Source organism: Lampris incognitus, chromosome 1 (genome assembly GCF_029633865.1).
Source record: "Lampris incognitus isolate fLamInc1 chromosome 1, fLamInc1.hap2, whole genome shotgun sequence".
Taxonomy (NCBI): Eukaryota; Metazoa; Chordata; class Actinopteri; order Lampriformes; family Lampridae; genus Lampris; species Lampris incognitus.
The window spans coordinates 33,094,313-33,116,235 of NC_079211.1; the positions used below are offsets into that span (position 1 = coordinate 33,094,313).

The 21,923-nt window shown below is 42.8% G+C and overlaps 1 protein-coding gene across 5 annotated transcripts in view; it reads right to left on the reverse strand.

Moving 5' to 3' along the window:
• Positions 1–21,923, reverse strand: part of diaph2 (diaphanous-related formin 2) — a 621,385-nt gene that overhangs the window by 121,490 nt on the left and 477,972 nt on the right. The window lies entirely within an intron of this gene.

The window sequence follows — 21,923 nt, forward strand, 5'->3', positions numbered from 1 at the left end:
GACAATAATCTAGCTTATTTATATTTATGACTGATCAAAAGCTGCCTAACATAACTGGCTCATCCGGGAAGCGTAGTGGTCTCTTCTGTTGCCTACACCACAGGGATCGCCGGTTCAAATCCCTGTGTTACCTCCGGCTTGGTCGGGTGTCCCTACAGATACAATTGGCCGTGTCTGCAGGTGGGAATGCGGGTGGGAAGCCAGATGTGGGTATGTGTCCTGGTCACTGCACTAGCGCCTCCTCTGGTTGGTTGGGGCGCCTGTTCAGGGGGGAGGGGGAACTGGAGGGATAGCGTGACCCTCCCATGTGCTACGTCCCCCTGGCGAAACTCCTCGCTGTCAGGTGAAAAGAAGGAGTTTGCGGCTCCACATGTATCGGAGGAGGCATGTGGTAGTCTGCAGCCCTCCCCGGATCAGCAGAGGGGGTGGAGCAGTGACCGGGATGGCTCGGAAGAGTGGGGTGATGGGCCGGGTACAACGTGGGGGGAAAAGGGGGGAAAACATCCAAAAAAAAAAAAATCAAATCAGTTAACAATGGCTATGTTAACAATGACTATTATAACGTTATGCCCAGGTATAACATGCACTCGTGTACACCACACCAATGTTCAAATGCCATATTCAGTGGCAACGAGTTCTTTATGTCACATGTTGCAGTTTTAAGATAAAAACACTTTTCATCACTTTTAAAAGGTGTTTGTTTTTACAAAATGAGAGCTGCCATCATTTGCATGTTCAGGAATTCAGTTCCTGTGGGGGGGGGGGGGGCAACGAACAAAAAACAAATAAGTAGTTTGTCGTTAATCATGTTTTTGGAAACCAACCCAAAACAGCATGTCACTCCGCTGTTCATATCCCTCAAGTGGCTCCCAGTTGCTGCCTGCATCAAATTCAAAACCTTAATGCTCGCTTACAAAACAGCAACTAAAACGGCTCCCGCCTACCTGAATCCCCTCATTCAGGTCTACACTCAGTCCTGCTCACTATGCTGTCAATGAAAGGCACCTGGCACTTCTACCACACCGGGGTCCCAAGTCACTAGCCAGGCTCTTCTCTTCTATAGTTCCCCAATGGTGGAACGAGTTACCAAACTCCATTCGATCCGCTGAGTCCCTCTCCATCTTTAAGAAGACGCTAAAGACCCAGCTCTTTCTCAAACACCTCCACAGCTGATGGTACTAAAAACAAAAATGCTTCTATGCACCCTATGCATTGCCTTTATGCACCGCCTGTTGATACCTATGTCTTATCAGACTTGAACCTAGTTTTTTGGCACTTACTTGCATTGTCGCCTCCTGACTAGATCCTTGCTTGTGTTGTATTATCTCTCAGATGTACATCGCTTTGGATAAAAGCGGCTGCTAAATGAAATTGTAAATGCAATCTTTTGTTGGTGGGTTTTTCATCAATCAGCACTGCCAATGACTTCATCTTCATGGTCTTCCCCGGTTAAAGAATTGGTAGTCATCCAATATTTACAAATCTATGTGAAAACACCTTGCTTCATTTGCTGTATCCCATTAACCACCTAATAGACTGTGACTCCCTCTCCCTATCAGGTAGTGATCTGTGAACACATGAGTAACTATCAAGCAACACACCAAGACCTGGATAAATCAAAACCACATGATGAAAAGGAAATGAGGAAATTGTTGTTCAGTGCTTCCCTCCAAATAGGGAACAATTGGAGTAAATTGGGAGAGATCAAAAGAACAACAGGAAAGAATATCTTTGATTGTTCAATTCACAAAAGGCCAATGGAGTCCTGGTAATGTGAATGGAGTTTTTACAGATACTTAATTTGATGTGAGGGGATAGAGAGCAGAAAAGGCTAGGCAAATCAAATGTACAAGCTGATATATCTGTTTTGACAGACACTCGTATCGGTTATGGGATATGTTTGCAGATTGAAGTCCAAGCTGCAACATAGAAGTAGAGGTGCAAAGGCCAGACTGGGATGGGGGCAGATGAGATAAGATAATGGCTGTCTGATGCCCCAGTAGAAGACTGTGGTTGGGCTGGTCAACCTTCAAGCAGGAGTTGGTATACCCATCCAAATGCCCTCCTGTGAGTACTCCTCCAGGATATTACCTCAGATATAAGTTAAGGTTAGGTTTTCTTAGTCCACCATGCTCGGTTGGTTATTTAAACATTGTCACTTTTATTTGAGAATGATCAAATATGGTTACAAAATAAAACTCACTCAGTCGGGCTGGTTGAATATGAAGCAGAAAATGCAACAAAAAAAGGATGAATAAAACATTTTTTCCCCTCTCACAAATTTCCCTGGGACTCCCCTTTTTTCCATTTATAGTCAACTAGTGGAGCAGATAATAGCAATGCTAATCACTCAGAAGATATGCTGGAGAACTGGAACATCTGAGGAGAAAATGGAGTGTAAAAAGTTCTGGCAAGGTCCCTGGGAGTTGGCGTTGCGTGGTGGTACAGAGACAGACAGTGCCCCATAGAGAATATTTACTCGCTCAACTTGCTCGTACAATCCCCTCTTCTAGGAATCTTGAAAAGAGTTAACAACCCGCTTTAATGCCTAGTCAAACGGGAGAGGGGAGGAAACGTGGGGGGACAGGTAACGTGACAGACTGAGGAGGAGGAAGTGATAGATGGGTGGAGAGAATGAGAGAGAGAGAGAGTGTGTGTGTGTGTGTGAGTGAGTGAGAGAGAGAGTGTGTGTGTGAGAGAGACGGAGAGAGAGAGGTCTCATCTTTTGCAAATCGCATCATCTCTGTGAAAACGGACTGAGAGACAGAGACAAGTATTACCACTAATCTCTGATCCGCACCTTGAAAAGAAGTCTGACTTTCATTTGCCACTGACAAGCTCCCTCTTGTGATCTCTCTGGATGACAAAAGCGCTCAGTGAATAGATTACATATTGCATTTACTGTCCTGGCTTTTATGGTCCTATGCAGTAAATCTCCCATGCAAAATCTGCTTTTACTCATCACGGTGGAACCCATTCGAATACTTTGATAAGTGAGTTTTCAAATGATAAGGATGAATACAAAACAAACAACCGCAAAAAAACAAAAAAATGTATTGACAAATGAAGGTATAGAAATTTGCCAGAATTACAACTAATCTGCAAAAACAAAAAGGATTATAATATCTGATCAAACTTGTATCAGGGCATATGCGCGATTCAAAATATGATACTGTTCAGTTTCAGATGGAATCTAATAAGCTTAAAGATAAGTATAGGGCTTAGTATTCAATTGTGGATACGGAGGCCCATTCTGTACATAGTTCACTTGTAATAAGATAAGGAGATATTGTTGGGGGATTAGGTTAACTCTCAGGAGATCTATTAGTGGATAAGTTGTACTGGCTCTCTTATGAATCGTAACCCAACTGGTTACAATCAGATCTCTCTCTTCCACAGCCGTGATCGGAGGCCACACACACACACACACACACACACACACACACACACACACACACACACACACACACACACACACACGTGTGTACGTACATACACAACTACACACGCATCTGCTCACAAAAGTGCAAATACATAGAGCCACACACACAAGCAAAACCATGCACTAAACACGACAATTTAAAAAAAAAAGAAGAAAAAAACAACCTGTCAACCTGAAAAATGCATTCGGGAGACATTACATAAAAACCGAGCTAAACCAAGGACAAAGCACTTGATTTCAAGACCACTTGAGGTGCTGGCAAGTCCTGGTTTGAAAGAAGCACAGCTGGGAACCAGTGGATTGCAGACCGGTGTACCTCTGCACAGCGGGGCACATCTATTGCCCTGTGCAGGATGATAACCAGTAAGATAGGGAACAGATGCTACAGCTGTTGTAAATCCCACAGTAACGGCAAAAGTGACATTAAATAACATGGGAACTAATCTTCTTTGCGGGGTACCCAGATAGAGTCAAACTGGTGCCAGCAGAGTGCTTTTATGGCTATTAGGAAAAAGAAGGGGAGGGCGGGTGGGTTAGCAGGGGGTTGACAATAGGTAAGCTTTATAGAGAGGCAAGTTTTAGAAACACCTCTGTATGAAAAGCCAAAGGCCTGGTGTTGCACTATGCATGACCAGCCATCAAACCACATCCCTGATGGTCTTTTTGTGTTAGTTGGGCTGTTAGAAATCTATTAGTGCCCTGGGGGTGTCTGAGTAGCACAGTGGTCTATTCCGTTGCCTACCAACACGGAGATCGCCAGTTCGAATCCCCGTGTTACCTCCAACTTGGTCGGGTGTCCCTACAGAAACAGTTACCCATGTCTACAGGTGGGAAGCCAGATGTGGGTATGTGTGCTGGTCGCTGCACTAGCGCCTCCTCTGGTCAGTTGGGGCGCATGTTCAGGGGGAAGGGGAATTGGGGGGAATGGTGTGATCTTCTCACACGCTATTTCCCCCTGGTGAAACTCTTCACTGTCAGGTGAAAAGAAGCGGCTGGTGACTCCACATGTATCGGAGGAGGCATGTGGTAGTCTGCAGCGCTCCCCAGATCGGCAGAGGGGGTGGAGCAGCAATGGGGACGGCTCAGAAGAGTGGGGTAATTGGCCAGGTACAATTGGGGAGAAAAACAGGGGGGGAAACCAAAAATAAATAAATCAATCAATCAATCTATTAGTGCCCTATAAGGGCAGGGAGGAAGAGGACAAGAAGGAGGAGAAGGAGGGCGGGGTATTAGGTATTACAGGTCAGAACTGGAGGTTAATTGTTAAGTCATCTATCTGGCCAGTGAGGGGATCACTGTGTGAAACCAGTCCCAAAGGACAGGGACGAGCAGTGAGCATGGATGGCATTCAGATTGAGATAGATAAGACAAGCTGATAGAAAGACAGTAAGTGTTGGGGGGTAGGGCATAGAGAGAGAGAGATAGTGTTAACTTATCGACGGCAATACTTCCACAACGCAGCTGCAACGCAGGCATGCATTAAGAATAGTTATGTGGGGGCGTCCAGGTGGCGTGGCGGTCTATTCTGTTGTCTACCAACACGGGAATCCCCGTGTTACCTCCAGCTTGGTTGGGCATCCCCACAGACACAATTGGCCGTGACTGCGGGTGGCAAGCCGGATGTGGGTATGTGTCCTGTTCACTGCACTAGCGCCTCCTCTGGTCGGTTGGGGCACCTGTTTGAGGGGGGGGGGCTGGGGAGAATAGTGTGACCCTCTCAAGCGCTACATCTCCCTGGTGAAACTCCTCACCGTCAGGTGAAAAGAAGCAGCTGGCGACTCCACATATATTGGAGGAAATGTGGCAGTCTGCAGCCCTCCCTGGATCGGCAGAGGAGGTAGAGCAGCGACTGGGACGGCTCGGAAGAGTGGGGTAATTGATCGAGTACAATTGGGGAGAAAAATGGGGAAAAAAATCCAAAAAAAAAAAGAAAGAAGAAAGCTAATTGTGCCTTATAAGGGAGGAAGAGGATAGGGGTGGAGGGCAGGGTATTGGGTACTACAGGTCAGAATTGGAGGTTAATTGTTAAGTCGTCTATCTGGTCAGTGAGGGGTTCGCTGTATGAAACCAGTCCCAAAGGACAGGAACGAGCAGTGAGCATGGATGGCATTCAGATTGCAATAGATAAGAGAAGCTGATAGAAAGAGTAAGCGGGGGTATAGAGAGAGAGAGCGAGAAAGAGAGAGAGAAAGAGAGAGAGAGATATGTTAACTTATCGACGGCAATACTTCCACAAGGCCGCTGCAAAGCATGCATGCATTGTGTAGTTATGTGTGGCTGACTGGTCTTTTTTTTTTTGACATAGAGATGTTGAACTTGAAGGGGGAAAAACGTCTACCACATTTGCCTTACTGAAATGATTTCCTAAGAATTTGCTATTCTCCTTGCAAGAAAATAAATAAATAAATAAGAAATGATTAAAAGTCTGTCTCATTTAATCATGGTGGAAAACAGCATGCCTCTCAGCAAAAACAAGGTAGAGCCATTTCCAGACACCCAGGAACCATCTAGTCTGCAGTGGCTTGACAACACTCTTTCTCTCTCTCTTGCACAAGTATACACACACACACACACACACACACACACACACCTGCATGCTCACTTATACATGTGCACGCAAGCCAAAATCACAAACGCTTGCACACATGCAAACATACAAACATTGAAGCAGACGTACACACATGACAACCCACGTGACCCACTCTCTCTTTTCAGTAAGGTCATTAAAGTAAAGCTGTTACACAGCGGAGACAATTAAACTGATTGAAGTCCAGCTTCGTCACATCCTTTTCCCTCCTTGAACTTCCCTGCTGGAAGGTATTGCTCATTGGTTTTCAGGTCTGAATAGAGAACGGAGGGGAAGGAGGAATAACAAAAAAAAAGTACAACTACTTGAAGAAAAAGAAACCTGTTTTATTCATTGCTGATGAAGGTCAATTTTGTATCCGGGATACAGGCTGTGGTGTTGGGGGAGCTGTGATACATTTTGGGCCATCCTTTCAGACTCTCACTGAAAAGACACGCATGTCCTTTGGGTATCGCTACGCATCTTTCTGGCTGCTTCCATGCCAGTCACATTTTGCAACTTGCTCTAGATCTGTGACATAAACACACATATGAGCGTACAAATGTGCATGCATGTACGTAGTAGTCATGTGTCTACACACACACACACACACACACACACACACACACACACACACACACACACACACACACACACACACACACACACACACACACACAGACTTAGTGAGTACCTCATCACCTTGCTGTGAGATGAATGACTTCTCCACTGCCCTCAATCATTTTAATCACTCCACTGGAAAATGCCTCATTCATGGCTATCTTTCTGCACTGCCCTGCAGCTATCTCACATATACACACACACTCCCTAAAACAGCCCCCTACCCCCACTCTGACACACACTCTGACACACACACACACACACACACACACACACACACACACACACACACACACACACAATATCTGACATTTCATTCTAGCGCTGTCTAAACTCTCGCAGTGCTGGAGCAGTGGTTAACAGATGGCAGCTGATTTGTAGAAGTGCTCAGAATTTTGACTCCACTGCCCTTTGTAGACTCCTTTACAAATAAATCTACTTCATAATTTAGGTTTAGCATGTGCGTTTTAATACCTGGTAATAGAGCTCTGCGCCTATCTATCTGTGAAATCATAATGAAATCCGAGCCCAACTTTAGTGGGGTTTACTGTAAAAACTTGCAGAAAGCAAAAATGTTAAATTAACTGTTTGTGGCGTTACAATTTAATACTTTGTTATATTTGCAAATGTCTTTTTTGAATAAATGATCAAAAAAGGCTACCTCCTAGTAACTGATTGATAGGGCACATAACCGATAGGAGCACCCTGGTGGCATGTTAGACTCTTACTCAGGACACTGGTCACATGACATCCCCTATCCCTCTCCTATGCTATAATTTATGCCTCACATGACTACGTAGTATCCATTAAACACACCCCCAAACACTTTTTCATTCTGGTATAGGCAGTTTTCTCGAAAAGGCATGCAAAAAAAAAAATCAAAAAACAAAAATACAGCCCTCCTCCCACAACTCTCCCCCTCCCCTCTCTGTCTTAAGCCCCTCCTATCAGACAAGCATGGACATGTAATTCAAATATGTACAACCAGGAAATGTCAAAGCGAGACTAGTGAAACGTGTATCGTAGTTGACAGTCTATCCATGTAAAAAAAACAAAACATTTTTTTCAGCGAATCTCTTAGGCAGCCATTTCGAGTTGGGCTTGTTGATCTTTTGAAAATAAAACACTCGTGAGGGGTGGGTAGAGAAGGGAGAACTAGTCAACACAACCACAAGCAACCGGCGGGGCAGGGCCGGCGTGAATCGATCGTGTATACACACATCTGCATTTGTATAACACGCCCACTATCTGAACTGACCCGTGATTGGCTGAAGTGTCCCGTCACTGGCTAGATTTTCTAAAGCACGAAAAAGGGGGAAAATTGAAAAAAGAAAAAAAAACAGCCAAGAGGAGTTGCAGAAGTCTAGTTTTCGCTCATACCACTTAAATCACAATATGCTGAAACTTTCAGCTAATAACCTTTTGTATTTATTATTTTTATTATTATTTATTATTACTTTATTATTATTGTGATAATGACCTTTCAGCCTGAAAGGTTATTATAGAACTTTTCCCCAATGATGCCAAAAAACTAAAAACTAAAATAAACTGCCTACCCCAGCTTTAAAGGATACTAATAACGACTAAAAATAGAAATGCACAGTAGCCTTTGTGTATGCTAGTTGTAGGAGTGAGGTTATAGAGTGCATGCAAATGGCATTATATTTCAGTTGGACTATCTTGAACTTGTTCTGAGAGGTTTAAGGATATGACCACAAGATCAACGGAGCCCGGGGCATCATAACCCCTGCTGCAGAATCCACTCCATCACAAACAGGCCGCTTGAGTCAGCCAATAGAGCATCAAGAAAAAAAGAAGAAGAAAAAAGAAAGTAAAACTGCAGTCAGTCATTTAGCTTGCTTAAGTTTTTCGTGCATTTTGCTACATCATGTCTCAACTAGCCTCAAGATAAGCTCGGGAGTCCTGTCCAACTGATTCTGAATCACACTGAGCTGGGTCACGGTTTTCTCAACTGTTGCTGTGCATCAACTGCATCCCAGCAAAATAAATTAACAATTATATAAATTAATAAATCACAAGATGAAACTCCCCCAATAAAAACGCTTCCATGATGGTGACTATATTGTGCATTGCTGCATAACAACATATCACCCCTAGTGAGGAGAAGGTGGTAGTATTGGCTGGTGTGCCCTTACAGTTAGTGCTTGTCCCTGCCCACACCTCAAAATGGATGTGTGCTTTCACACCTGCGCCTGGTCTGTGGCATGTGACATCAAGACCCAGCAAGACACTGCAAATTCCATGTCAGTTTGTTAATGGCTAATTTAAAAAAAACAAAACAAATAACGTGTGTCCACATGTGCGCTTGTGTGCAAATGGCGCCAGCTTGACAAGACAGCAGCTCTGAGTATGTTTTAGAGGACCTCTTACTGATTGGGTTACACCTGTGAGAAAAGCCCTCCCATGTGATGCGTGTGGGATAGGGGTGTGCATGTGTGTATTGACAAAATGAGCAGGTAGTGTTAACAAAATTAATAAATTTTGTCACTAATGCAAAATTCATTGCGGAGGCAAAAATACAAATTAATCACAGATGACACTGTGGTATACACTCCAACCCTGTGTGTCTGTGTCCTTCAAAGTCCTGGAACTGCAGAGCAAAATAGAAGGGGGACAGAGAAAGACGGAGAAAGGGAGCGAGAGAGAGAGGGCGAGAGAGAGAGAGAGAGAGAGAGAGAAAGAGAGAGGGGGCAATATCCATATGGTCTCTTAGGTTTCTACACCGATGTTACTCAGATAGGGGTGAAAGCTGCGAGGCAGGAAGGCTGAGAGCCCAGGGATCAACGGTAAGTCTTCATCACAGAAAGTCAATTCAAGGTCAGCTGATGGTTCAGGCAGCTGGCGTGTCTCACACATCCCTGTCTCTGTTAAATGACAGGGCTTAGATTCACCAAGGATATGTGTGTACATGTGTGTCCAACAGAGAGCGAGAGATGGAGAGAGAGAGAGTGAGAGAGTGAGAGAGAAGGAAAGAGCAAGGGGGACAGAGATAACGTATGAACTGGGGAGAAAAAGAAAGAGAGCGAATGCATGAGCAACGCAGAGACAAAAACATAGATTTGAAATACATAGGAAAAGCAGATAGGGATTAAATTGTGCTTGCAAGTTTGTGCCTGGACAACTAACAACAAAGTGCTCTTTATGCCAAAGTTCTGTGTGTCGCCATGAGTGTCAGTGTGGCAGCCCAAGGTCTGTATTCTGAGCCAACCAGCTTGTGTTATGCAGTCATGTTCAGAGAGGAGTCACTGCCAACACAGCCACTAGTATTTCTGGAGGTCACACTATCAAGCCACACTGCTAATTGGAGGTTAATTGTCAATAACATTCTGCACAGACATGACTGTTGTTTTACTCCCAGTACATTAGGCAGGTTGGTGAAAGCTATAAAGATAATTACAGAGGGTATATCATTTCCATGACATCCCTGACATGGTTGGCGTTTGATCAGTGGTTAAGAGGTAATGGGAATATCAGCACATAATACTAGGCATAATGTGGGAGTATATGCACTTGTCAGGGAATATTAGAGACTCTGTGCAATCTCATTCACGGTGCTGTGCAGCACATATACACTTAAGTCGCAACACTGAGCAAGGTAACCAACAACTATACATCAGATGCATCGATACAGCGAGGCGAGCAATACAAAGCAATAACTGATTTATGGCAAGCGATTCCTGCGATTGGCCTAAATTGATTGAGCAACAAAAAGAACAGGAGCAGTCTATTGATTGGAACTATTGATGGAGCAGTCAATTATTGTTGGGGTGTATTTATAGACCAGCGGAGAAAGGCAAGGACTCGTGTGCCCTGGCATTTATTTGGCTAACTCAATCACTGCCGTGTAGCTCACCACAAGAAACAAGAGCGAAAAGAGGGCGTTGCAAATTTTAACTGACACAATGGCCCCAAACGTGACCATTTTTCTGTCTTTCAGTGTTTATTTTGTTGTTTTTGTAACATAGTGAAACCAAAAAAAAAAAAAGGACTTGGGAAGATGTTCAGCTCCCCCCCCCCCCCCCCCAAATAAGTTACATCCTGTGCAATGAAATTATTAAGGAGTATGGTGTAAAACGTCTACAGTATTTCCATGAGTCAAAGACTGATGAGAGGGAGTATGGGGTTATATATAAATCTCTCAGCATATGTTCTCAGCAAAGAATATCTTCTAAAATCCCAAATTCAGCACTGAGATTCAGCAATTCTTATCTTGGTCTTGACTGGCAGAGAAAACCAGCCAATCTTTGTTTCAGATGCAACGAGGTAAAAACAAAGGCTGTCAGAAACAGTTGGAGAGATGTTTACTGAAAACGGCATGGGGCGATAGAGAGAAACAGCAACAGAAGGAGCGAGAGAGCGAGAAAGTGATAGATAGAAAGACAGAAATGGAAAAAAAAACCTTTCTCCCTCCATGACTGTGTCTCAGAGATACACATCACACTGCTCCCCCCTGCAGTGGGCGACGTTGACAGGCTACTACTGTCTGTGCAGCCTCCCCCCTCTGTGTGATTGATGAGCCTCATCTTGCCAATTAATGAAGAATCCCCTGTAGATTACCATCAGATTGCCATTTGTAACTGTTAGTGTTACTGTCACTGATTCATTTCAACAAGAGATCTAATTTTTGCTACGTCTCGTCTGTTGTGACTCAAATTTCAAGTCGAGTGCACAGTGACATGGAGAGAAAATGGCCAATTACGCTATTTGGCCTCATCAATTCATTCCGAAAGTGCACTGGTCAAACAGTTGAAGGCCAGAATCCTTTCGGGGAAGTAAAATATAAGGTTCACAATATATAATATCTTATAATCAATTGGGAACTGTGAGGCAATTAGTGGAATTTATTTGCATAATGAAGCCCCTAATTGCTCCAAAGTGTGCAAATGCAGTCAATAAATCGGGCTAATCGTTTGTGGGACCAACTATATATGAGCAGACGGTCAGAGGGAAAGCCTGGAGTCAGGCTGAGACGGTGATCCCAGGGCGCTGTCAGCGGACGAAGGATAGCCTCTGTGGCGGAGACTTGGACACCAAAAGAGCCCGGTAGTGAACAGCAAGCCCTTTGTCCCTGGATAGCATCAGCAAAAACGAATAACATTGCTACGGGGGGAAGAGATAGAAACTGTTGGGGCATAAATTTGATTTACATTTTAGAGGGCCTTTCATCTGGCACATGCGGCAACTTTGGCTAATGTATGTGAGCCTTTTCATCAAGGATCTCTCCCCAGTGCTTTGGGCACTGCCCCACAGCACTTATTTGCAATAAAGGACAATAAACAGTGCCACTAGTTAATATACTGCAGCCAGTGGAGGGATAAATGTCAGCTGTTGTATAAATGTCTCCTCTGTACATTAACCACCAGCATTAAATACACCTCATCTAACTCATTTCAACAGTAACTGCTGCCGCATCAGCTATAAGTATCCATATTGGCTCTTCCAAGTTATTGTGTAGTTATTGTGTAAGCATATATAATCCAAAGGACCATTATATACACTGAAGCAAGGCACAAATTGCTATTTACTTCACATACTTTTCCATGAGACTCGAATTCTGCCATCACACTAAACACAGTCGAACCATCTTATATTGAGGATTTTTATGCCAAAGCACACTGTAAACCTATGGTGTCTCATATCTACTAGACCAACACCACTAGTCACATTTCCCTTTTCCCCACTTGCATTTGATGGAATAATTTGCCAATACTGGGCCTGCCATTCAACTGATTCTCGGGATTTCATTAAAACATCAAATGAAAGTGAAATCATGAGCCATGGCGCTGGAGAGTGGGGATGGCTGAGCAGAGGGGCGCGGATGGTGTCTACGGCAGGATTAGAGCTCAGCAACAAGTGCTCAAGGGGGGCTTTGCATCAAACCCAGGAGCCCATGACAAATGAGGGCGGCTGGGCCTCTGTCTATTACTCTGTGCTAAGCCCAGGCCTTTTGGGGAAGTAATGAGGTGCAGATTGGAGCTGCTGCCACTGGGTCCTTATCCCAACTTTATGTGGAGCAGAAATAATCAGAGTGGACCTGGACTGGTAAAAGCAATTCTATACAGTAGGTGAAAAACAAAGGAAAAATAAAGATATAACAAATGAAATTACAAAATGCTGCATCTTCAGAATACCAGTGCATGGCACACAAATCTACTCTAGACCCTATTTATCTAAAGCACCCCCCCCAACACACACACACACACACACACACACACACACATATTTACGTATATAACTTTGTTAAAAGAAGCACTCAACGGTTAGGGAAAGTGCTCAACAAATAAGGATCAAAATAACCCAGTGATTCAAGTAAATTTTTATGAGACAGTACAAGCCTGATTCATGCCATAAGCCCATAAGCAATCATCAGCTGTCAATAAAGCCACTCAGGAAGAGAACATTCTTGCTCTTTCCGTTGAGTGTTTCTTAGGAAAACTGCTCACTAAATACGGAGCAAAATTATCCAGTGATTCAAGTAAATTCTTTATGAGACAGTACAAACCTGAACAGGATTGTACTGTCTACTTGAATCACTGGCTTATACACACACACGCACGCACGCACGCACGCACGCACGCACGCACACACACACACACACACACACACACACACACACACACACACAATAACTACACGATATATATATATATATATATATACAAACACACACACACACACACAGACACACACACACTCACACACAAATGTTGTTAATTCTAAAGTTGTGAGGCCCCCTCATTGACTATATTAATTATCTAACCTAAACTTTAACCATCAGCAAAACTTGCCTAAACTTAACCCTCACCCAAACCTTAACCTGAATCTAATTCTCATCTTAACTCAAAATCCAAGTCCTAATTCTAAAACAGACCCTTGAAGACTTGAGGATTGACTTTGCAAATTAACAGTGTCCTCACAAACCAAGTTTGTCCTCACATGAAGGACGGGCTGTTAAGGGCTGGACCCCACAAGGATATCAATATGTGCAAATTCTTACACACAATCTCTTTCTCGCTCTAACAAACACACACAGACAGACATACATACACACACACACACACACACACACACCTTTGCTTCACCCCTTTCTTCCACCTCTTGGGAGCTGGGGGCTAGGCAGCCTGTCAGCCAGCTTACTCTACTGGCTAATGGAGCTGCCACGTCAGACCCAGTGTCGCAGCCTAACAAGGTACTGATTGGGGAACTTCTAGGGAATTCATTCGTATAATGACCAGAGGGCATTGAGATGGTCTCCTGTCTGGCCGCAAAAACGTCAGATGACAGACAAGAGACTTGAGGATGCTAACATGGAAGTTTCTGGTTGTGCTAAGCAGTACATGTGTATTTCCTGCAATGTCACTTGATCCTCTGTCATTGCCAGAGCATAATATTGGCGATGTATCCTGTTCAGAACAGCAGCATTGTGCAAGGCACTTCTTGGGAAATGTCACACTCATTAAAAAAAGACTTACAATTAGGGGTGGCGTGATCTACCAGTTTTCCTGATAGTCATGATATTAAAAAAAAAAACTGAAACAGCAATACTGGGAGATGGAAGTCTCATAAGTCACAACACAACTCTAATGTGAGCCAGGTTCTTGCCAATAACATGTAGGGTGACGTAGTAGGGTGACGTAGTAGGGACACGGCAAGGAAAAAAAATAGGGGGCATTTTTGCGTTCCCCCACAATACCTTTGCATTATCTCGCAGTACACACACTAATCGCCAGTGAAGAAGAAGACGAGAACTTCCGGTTGGTTTCGGCATCATATTGCTGGTGGAACTCCGCGGGTCATTCTGTATACATGGTTATTCATCATTATTCAGTTAATTATTCAAGGTTAGGTAGGCAGTGTTCATTTTAATTATGTGTGCGAGGTCACTTTGGATAAAAGTGTATGCTAACTGTTAATGTAACTGTACGGTAATGTTTGTAAAAATGCTTTTGGTAGCTGGCTAACTTTTAGCCATTCTTATACTTAATGCTTGCAAAGTGAAGGTTAAGCTCTTTCTTTCTAATTAAGATAATCTGGAAATATGGAGGATGATTTAGAACATTTCTTGCGGTCAAGGGAAGTCACATAAGAGAGCATACAATTAATGAAGCGTGACAAGGTACGCTTGCACCTCAGTTTTCATGCAACACCGAGTAAATCAATTTCAAGCAGAGCTTGACAAAGAGCTCGAAGGACATATTTTTACCTGAATTATTTCCATTGCAGCCAAAATAAGTGTGTGGAGTGATTTGTTTCCATGTTACTTGTTAATAGTTGATAAATAAATAAAAAAACATTTTAGTTTGAATAATGTTATATAATGGCTCAACTTAATAAAACAGGGGCGTCTGGGTAGCGTAGCAGTCCATTCCGTTGCCTATCAACACAGGGATCTTCGGTTCGAATCCCCGTGTTACCTTCAGCTTGGTCGGGCGTCTCTACAGACACAATTGACCGTGTCTGCAGGAGGGAAGCCGGATGTGGGTATGTGTGCTGTTCGCTGCACTAGAGCCTCCTCTGGTCGGTCAGGGTGCCGCACCTGTTCAGGGGGGAGGGGGGACTGGGGGGAACAGCGTGATCCTCCCACGTGCTACATCCCTCTGGTGAAACTCCTCACTGTCAGGTGAAAAGAAGTGGCTGGCGACTCCACATGTATTGGAGGAAACGTGACAGTCTGCAGCCCTCCCCGGATTGGCAGAGGGGGTGGAGCAGCGACTGGGATGGCTTGAAAGAGTGGCATAATTGGCCAGGTACAATTGGGGAGAAAAGGGGGGGGGTGGACAAAACTTAATAAAACAGGTGATTTTGTTCATATTCATATAAAACTATCATATTTTCATAAAGATTAATCAATAGAACATATTGGGTAGAAAGACCCAGGTGTAGGGTGTTTTTAGCTCAGGTACTTGCACTATTGATCATATGACTTTTGATCACATGGCTAACACATGGCTTGTGTTCAGGAGCACAACACTGTGTGAGAGACTTTACCACATCAAAAAAAAAAAAATCATTAAAAAAAAAATCCAGTCAAGTTATCTCTGACGAGAGATAAGTGCCGTATTAGGGACATGGTGAGAAAAAAAATCGGGGGCAGCTTTGCGTTCCCTCGCCATTCTTATGTGTTCTCTCACAATACATTTATGTACAGTCGCCGGTGTCTTCTGAGTCAAAACATCCGCTATGCAGCCTTTCATTGAGCTTTATTTTCAACTTGTCCCTAATTTATTTTCAGTTTGCCACCATATCCCTAATATGGCTCCGTAGTAATGAGGCCACTGTGCGCCCTCTTTGCCACAAATCCAGACGTTTTTGTTTTGTTTGGTTTTCTGATGGAAGAAATACAAACACCTGCTCATTGTAATTCTGGGTTCAAGCTCTAGGATCAGTACAGGATGTAATGACGCTGCTGTTAAGATATCGACACCATATTAGATGAGGCATCACTGGATCTGAGGTGAACAAAGACCAATAATTTAATACTGACATCAATAATTATTCACTGACCTGTTACAGATGAGAGCTTGACAAATTTAGAAGTTCAATTTACAAAAAAAAAAAATCATAGCATAAAAGTTGTTTTATATTGCACTTTTTCTTTTGCTCTGCATTCACACAAGAGGATGTGCTTTCTGATGTGGCAATCAAGGCGCTAAAAGCAATAAATGATTAAGATTAATTTTAGGTGATAGCATTATTTCAATGATGTAAATATACATATATATATATCAACACAGATACAGGAAAAAAGTTTTAGTGCATAGCAGTTTTTTTTCTTCCTGTATCTGTGTTGATATGCCGCTCCTCATTAGTTCAGCACTTATTGACGGTTTCGGAAAAAAAAACGCTATCTATCTATCTATCTATCTATCTATCTATCTATCTATCTATCTATCTATCTATCTATCTATCTATCTATCTATCTATCTATCTATCTATCTATCTATCTATCTATCTATCTATCTATCTATCTGTATATATACATATATATATATGAATTTGTTAAAAGAAACAGCTGATGATTGCTTATGGCATGAAACAGGATTGTACTGTCTCAAAGAATTTAGTTGACTCACTGGATTTTATATATACACTGCTCAAAAAAATAAAGGGAACACATAAGCAATGCAATGTAGCTCCAAGTCAATCACACTTTTGAGATATCAACCTGTCCAGTTAGGAAGCAACACTGATTTGTGAATCAATTTCACCTGTTGGTAAATTGTCTAATTTCCACCAGGTGGAAATTAGACAATTTGCAAGACAACCCCTATAAAAGGAATGAATTTGCAGGTGGTGGCCACAGACCATTTGCCTGTCCTCATCGTTTCTGGCCGATCTTTGGTTAGTTTTTCATTTTGCTAGTGCCCTCACCACTAGAGGTGGCATGAGGCGGTATCTGCAATCTACAGAAGTTGCTCAGGTAGTGCAGCTCATCCAGGACGGCACATCAATGCGTGCTGTGGCAAGAAGATTTGATGTGTCTCCCAGCACAGTGTCAAGAGCATGGAGGAGGTACCAGGAGACAGGCCAGTACACCAGGAGACGTGGAGGGGGCCGCAGGAGGACAACAACCCCGCAGCAGGACCGCTATCTGGTCCTTTGTGCAAGGAGGAACAGGAGGAGCACTGCCGGAGCCCTACAAAACGACCTTCAACAGGCCACTAATGTGCAGGTTTCTGCTCAAACAGTGAGAAACAGAATGCATGAGGATGGTATGAGGGCCCGACGTCCACAATTGGGGCCTGTGCTCACAGCCCAAAACCGTGCAGCCCGATTGACCTTTGCCAGAGAACATCTTGGTTGGCAGATTCGCCATTGGCGCCCTGTGCTCTTCACAGATGAGAGCAGGTTCACACTGAACACATGTGACAGACGTGAGAGAGTCTGGAGATGCTGTGGAGAACGTTCTGCTGCCTGCAACATCCTCCAGCATGACCGGTTTGGCGGTGGGTCAGTGATGGTCTGGGGAGGCATATCCTTGGAGGGCCGCACAGACCTCTACGTGCTAGCCAGAGGTACCATGACTGCCATTAGGTACCGGGATGAGATCCTCAGACCCATTGTCAGACCATATGCTGGTGCAGTGGGCCCTGGGTTCCTGCTCATGCATGACAATGCTCGTCCTCATGTGGCCAGAGTGTGTCAGCAGTTCCTGTATGTCGAGGGCATTGATGCTATGGACTGGCCTGCACGTTCCCCAGACCTGAATCCAATCGAGCACCTCTGGGACATCATGTCTTGTACCATCCGCCAACGCGATGTCGCACCACAGACTGTCCAGGAGTTGACCGATGCCCTGATCCAGGTCTGGGAGGAGATCCCTCAGGAGACCATCCGTCGTCTCATCAGGAGCATGCCCAGACGTTGTAGGGAGTGCATACAGGCATGTGGAGGCCACACACACTACTGAGCCTCATTTTGAATCGTCTTGAAGAATTTCCACAGAAGTTGGATCAGCCTATGTTCTCATTTTCCACTTTGATTTTGAGTATGATTCTGAATCCAGACCTTAATGGGCTAATGATTTTGATTTCCATTGATAATTCTTAGGTTATTTTGCTCTAAACACATTCCTCTGTCTAATAAATAAAGATTTTCAGCTGAAATATTTCATTCATCGAGGTCTATATTGTGTTTTTAGGTGTTCCCTTTATTTTTTTGAGCAGTGTATATACTTGTATAATACACACACATATATATTATAATCCAGTTAGCAGCTGATGAGTGCGTGACACACGAAACAAGCTTGTATTGCTATGTATTAAAAGTTTTTTCCTACATACACACACACGCACACAAACACACATATATATATATATATATATACATATAGTGATATTATCATTATTGTGACATTTTTTGCCATGACAACAGTATGGAGAAAATTTTATAGTGTGTTTGATTGATAGTGTGACAGCCTACAACTCGTCTTTTTTCCCCTAAAAAATGCGGTTGTTAAAACCAGTATGGGTTGACTTCATACTCAGTATATAGTAGACTTGTAGCTCAAACAACAACTAAACAAGCAATCAAAAAAAATTTTTTGTATAGCACTTTTAAAGACACACAGTTACAAAGTGCTTTACACTTAATACACAAAATATGAATAAATACATAAAATAAATTGAATGGATATAAAGACACTGCATAGGGAGTAACAGACCAAGTTAAAAATGAACCAAAACAGACGGCAGGGGTGGGGATCTATAAAAAGGCTTGCCTGAAAAGATGGGTTTTTAGAAGCTGCTTAAAACAGTACAAAGATTCAGCAAATCTAATGGACTGAGGAAGATTATTCCAGAGGCTTGGGGCTAAAACTGCAAAGGCACAGTCACCTTTTGTTTTGCAGTTGGACTGAAGGATGGATAAAAGACCGAGGTTTGAGGATCGGAGTGGTCGGGAAGTGGAATGAGGAATGAAAAGATCAGAAATGTAACTGGGGGCGAGGTCATGCAGTGCTTTAAATGTAATCAATAATATTTTATAGATTATTCTGAATTTTACAGGAAGCCAATGGAAGGATTCAAGAATAGGAGTAATATGGGACCTACGGCTAGTTCTAGTTAGTAGTCTAGCAGCTGCATTCTGAATCAACTGTAGACAATTTGAAGTAGCTTGGTTGAGGCCAGAGTAGAGGGTGTTACAGAAATCTAGATGGGAGAAAATGAAAGTGTGAATTAATGTTTCGATATCCTTAAAAGACAAAATATTTCTGATTTTTGCAATATTTCTTAGCTGAAGAAAACAGGATTGGACAAGCTTAGTAACATGGTGATCAAAAGACATATTCTGGTCAAAGATGGTACCAAGATTTTTGGAGTTTGAAGTGGACCAATAAACTGATCAACTGCACTGGTTAAGTTATCAGGACCAATTAAGAGAACTTCAGTTTTGTCAGGGTTTAGATGGAGGAAATTAAGGGACATCCAGTCTTTGGTGGCAGCTAAGCAATCATGGAGGGAGAACAGTTGATTCAGGTTATTGGGTTTGGCAGGGAAATAGATCTGAGTATAATCGGCATAACAGTGGAATGACATGTCTTGTGACTACACAAATGACATAGAGGAAGCATGTATAAAACGAAGAGGATTGGCCCAAAGACAGACCCCTGAGGCACTCCACACATTGGGGGAGCTGACGAGGATGCAAGATTGTTAATACAAACATTAAAATATCTATTAGTCAAATAAGAGCGAAACCAATTTAATGCTGTACCCGAAATACCAACCCAGTTCTCCAACCTATCACATAAGATAGTCGGTTGGAGAACTGTTGAATATGACATTTCTAAGAGATGACAAGTGCATTTGTAAAAGGTGCTACAATTATATTGAGTCGTTATACTTGATTAACACTAAATTACCTTCCTGCAGCTAAAAGGTTAATTGTTTTGATCTTAACAATGGAAAAGGGGTTTTACACTGTAAAAACAAAAACTTAAAATTGGTCACCTTAATTACATTGTTGTGTGAACTGAACATAAATCATTTAGTGGTCTTGTCAACTTTATTTGCTCCAACTAGCTTTTTTTTTTTTTGTTAGAAATGTTAGGCTTACTATCATTTTAATGTCAGCAAGATTCAAATATTTCAGTCAGTCTCCACCTGGGAAGTGGTCAACTAATATGTGCATGCTTACTTTGTCAACTTTGCCACAACGGGGTCTTTGACAGGATTTTACAATGGGTTTTCGTCGGTCTCGTCCACCGTATTGGATACGTCTTGCTTGGTGATCTGTGAAATTTGGTGTTACCAAAAGGTGAGCAACTTTACGTTTTATCATAACCATTTTCAAAATGTGGTTTTTGTGTTGACATTATTTTCAACAAATGATGGGATACTACATTGATGGTCAAAATCTGTTCAAACCAAGGTTGTATGTTGGCAATGTCGCTGTAAAAACATCATTACTTGATGAAACACTGAGGGCAGCAGTCAAACAAAAATATCCACATCAAGACGCAGTATTCCTTGCAAAAGACATTAATTTGTATGGGATCCAGTATGTAAAGGACATGATAATATCTGCAGGGCAATGCGGTGGACTACCATACTTTTATAGGATATTGAGCATTGTGATTAATCTAGGCAAAGTGTCATTTGTCTCTAGAAAACCTTCATCCTGGTTCATGGAACATTACAGGTCTTATGAACTTGTTGAAAGCAAAGCAACTATTCAGACATTGAAATGCTGGATCCAGAGGCCTTGAATGGTTATCACCTACTGGATACATACACAGTAGCAGGAAAGGTGCTGGTGACTCTGAGGACCTGCCTGCTGCATTGAAAGGACTTGCAATGGTATGCAAAAACACATCTCGGTATCATTTAAATTTAAAGCACTCATAGTAAGCCCCAGTAGTACTTTAGTGTAGAGTGTATGTCTTGTATTGTTCATCCAATATAACTCATATAATTAATCATATAGAATAAGAAGCTAGTGTAAATAAATCGTAGTGCTGAGGGGGAAAACTAATTGTTAGGCACAATACACCCTTAAATTGGCCAACTTGTTTGTTAAAGATGCCTTTTTCTTTTTCACAGGCTTTGTTATTGAGAGTAAAATAAGCCAAACATTCATCTGGAGGGTCCAGCTGATTCAGCCACCATAATCTGTAGAATATCTGAAAAATCAACTGAGAGAGAAACTGCAACTTGAAGGTGCATTCTCCCTACAGTATGAAGACTCAGATTTTGGTGATGCTCTTTAATTTAATGGACATCGTGGCGTTGCCAGCAAAACAGGCCGTTTTACACATTCTGGGGGAAAATCAAACGCCGCCCTTTGACTGATTAGAAACACAGTACATTGCTTCCGTGTCCTCCAATTGCTCTTCCTTTGACACAGCTGGTATAAGCTCACTAGGCTCCCCCAACAGCCCTTTTTATTTATTTGTTTACACAGTACTACAAAGTGGCCATCACCATTTCCTATACCCCCTTTCTTGTATGATGTTGAGTTGAGGCTGCGAAAGGGAAACGAGGTGTTCAAGAAGAGCGGGAAAGGTGTCTCTGTAACAAGGGACATAAAGATGGAAATTCTAGACAAGATCATACAGGCAGTGTTTTCCCTGAAAGCTTGCCCCGATAAGTATGACATTCTGTCTGTTGTTTCTGAACTTGTCCAAAAATATCCATACCTGAAACCAGGCACAGGCACATGCTATGATGGCTGGACAACAAGCATCAAGGACAAGCTGGGCAATTACAGGTCAGAGCTGCATCAGGCAGGCTGCATTGAGGTCAGTTTGAACAGAAGAGGGAGAGAAGATAG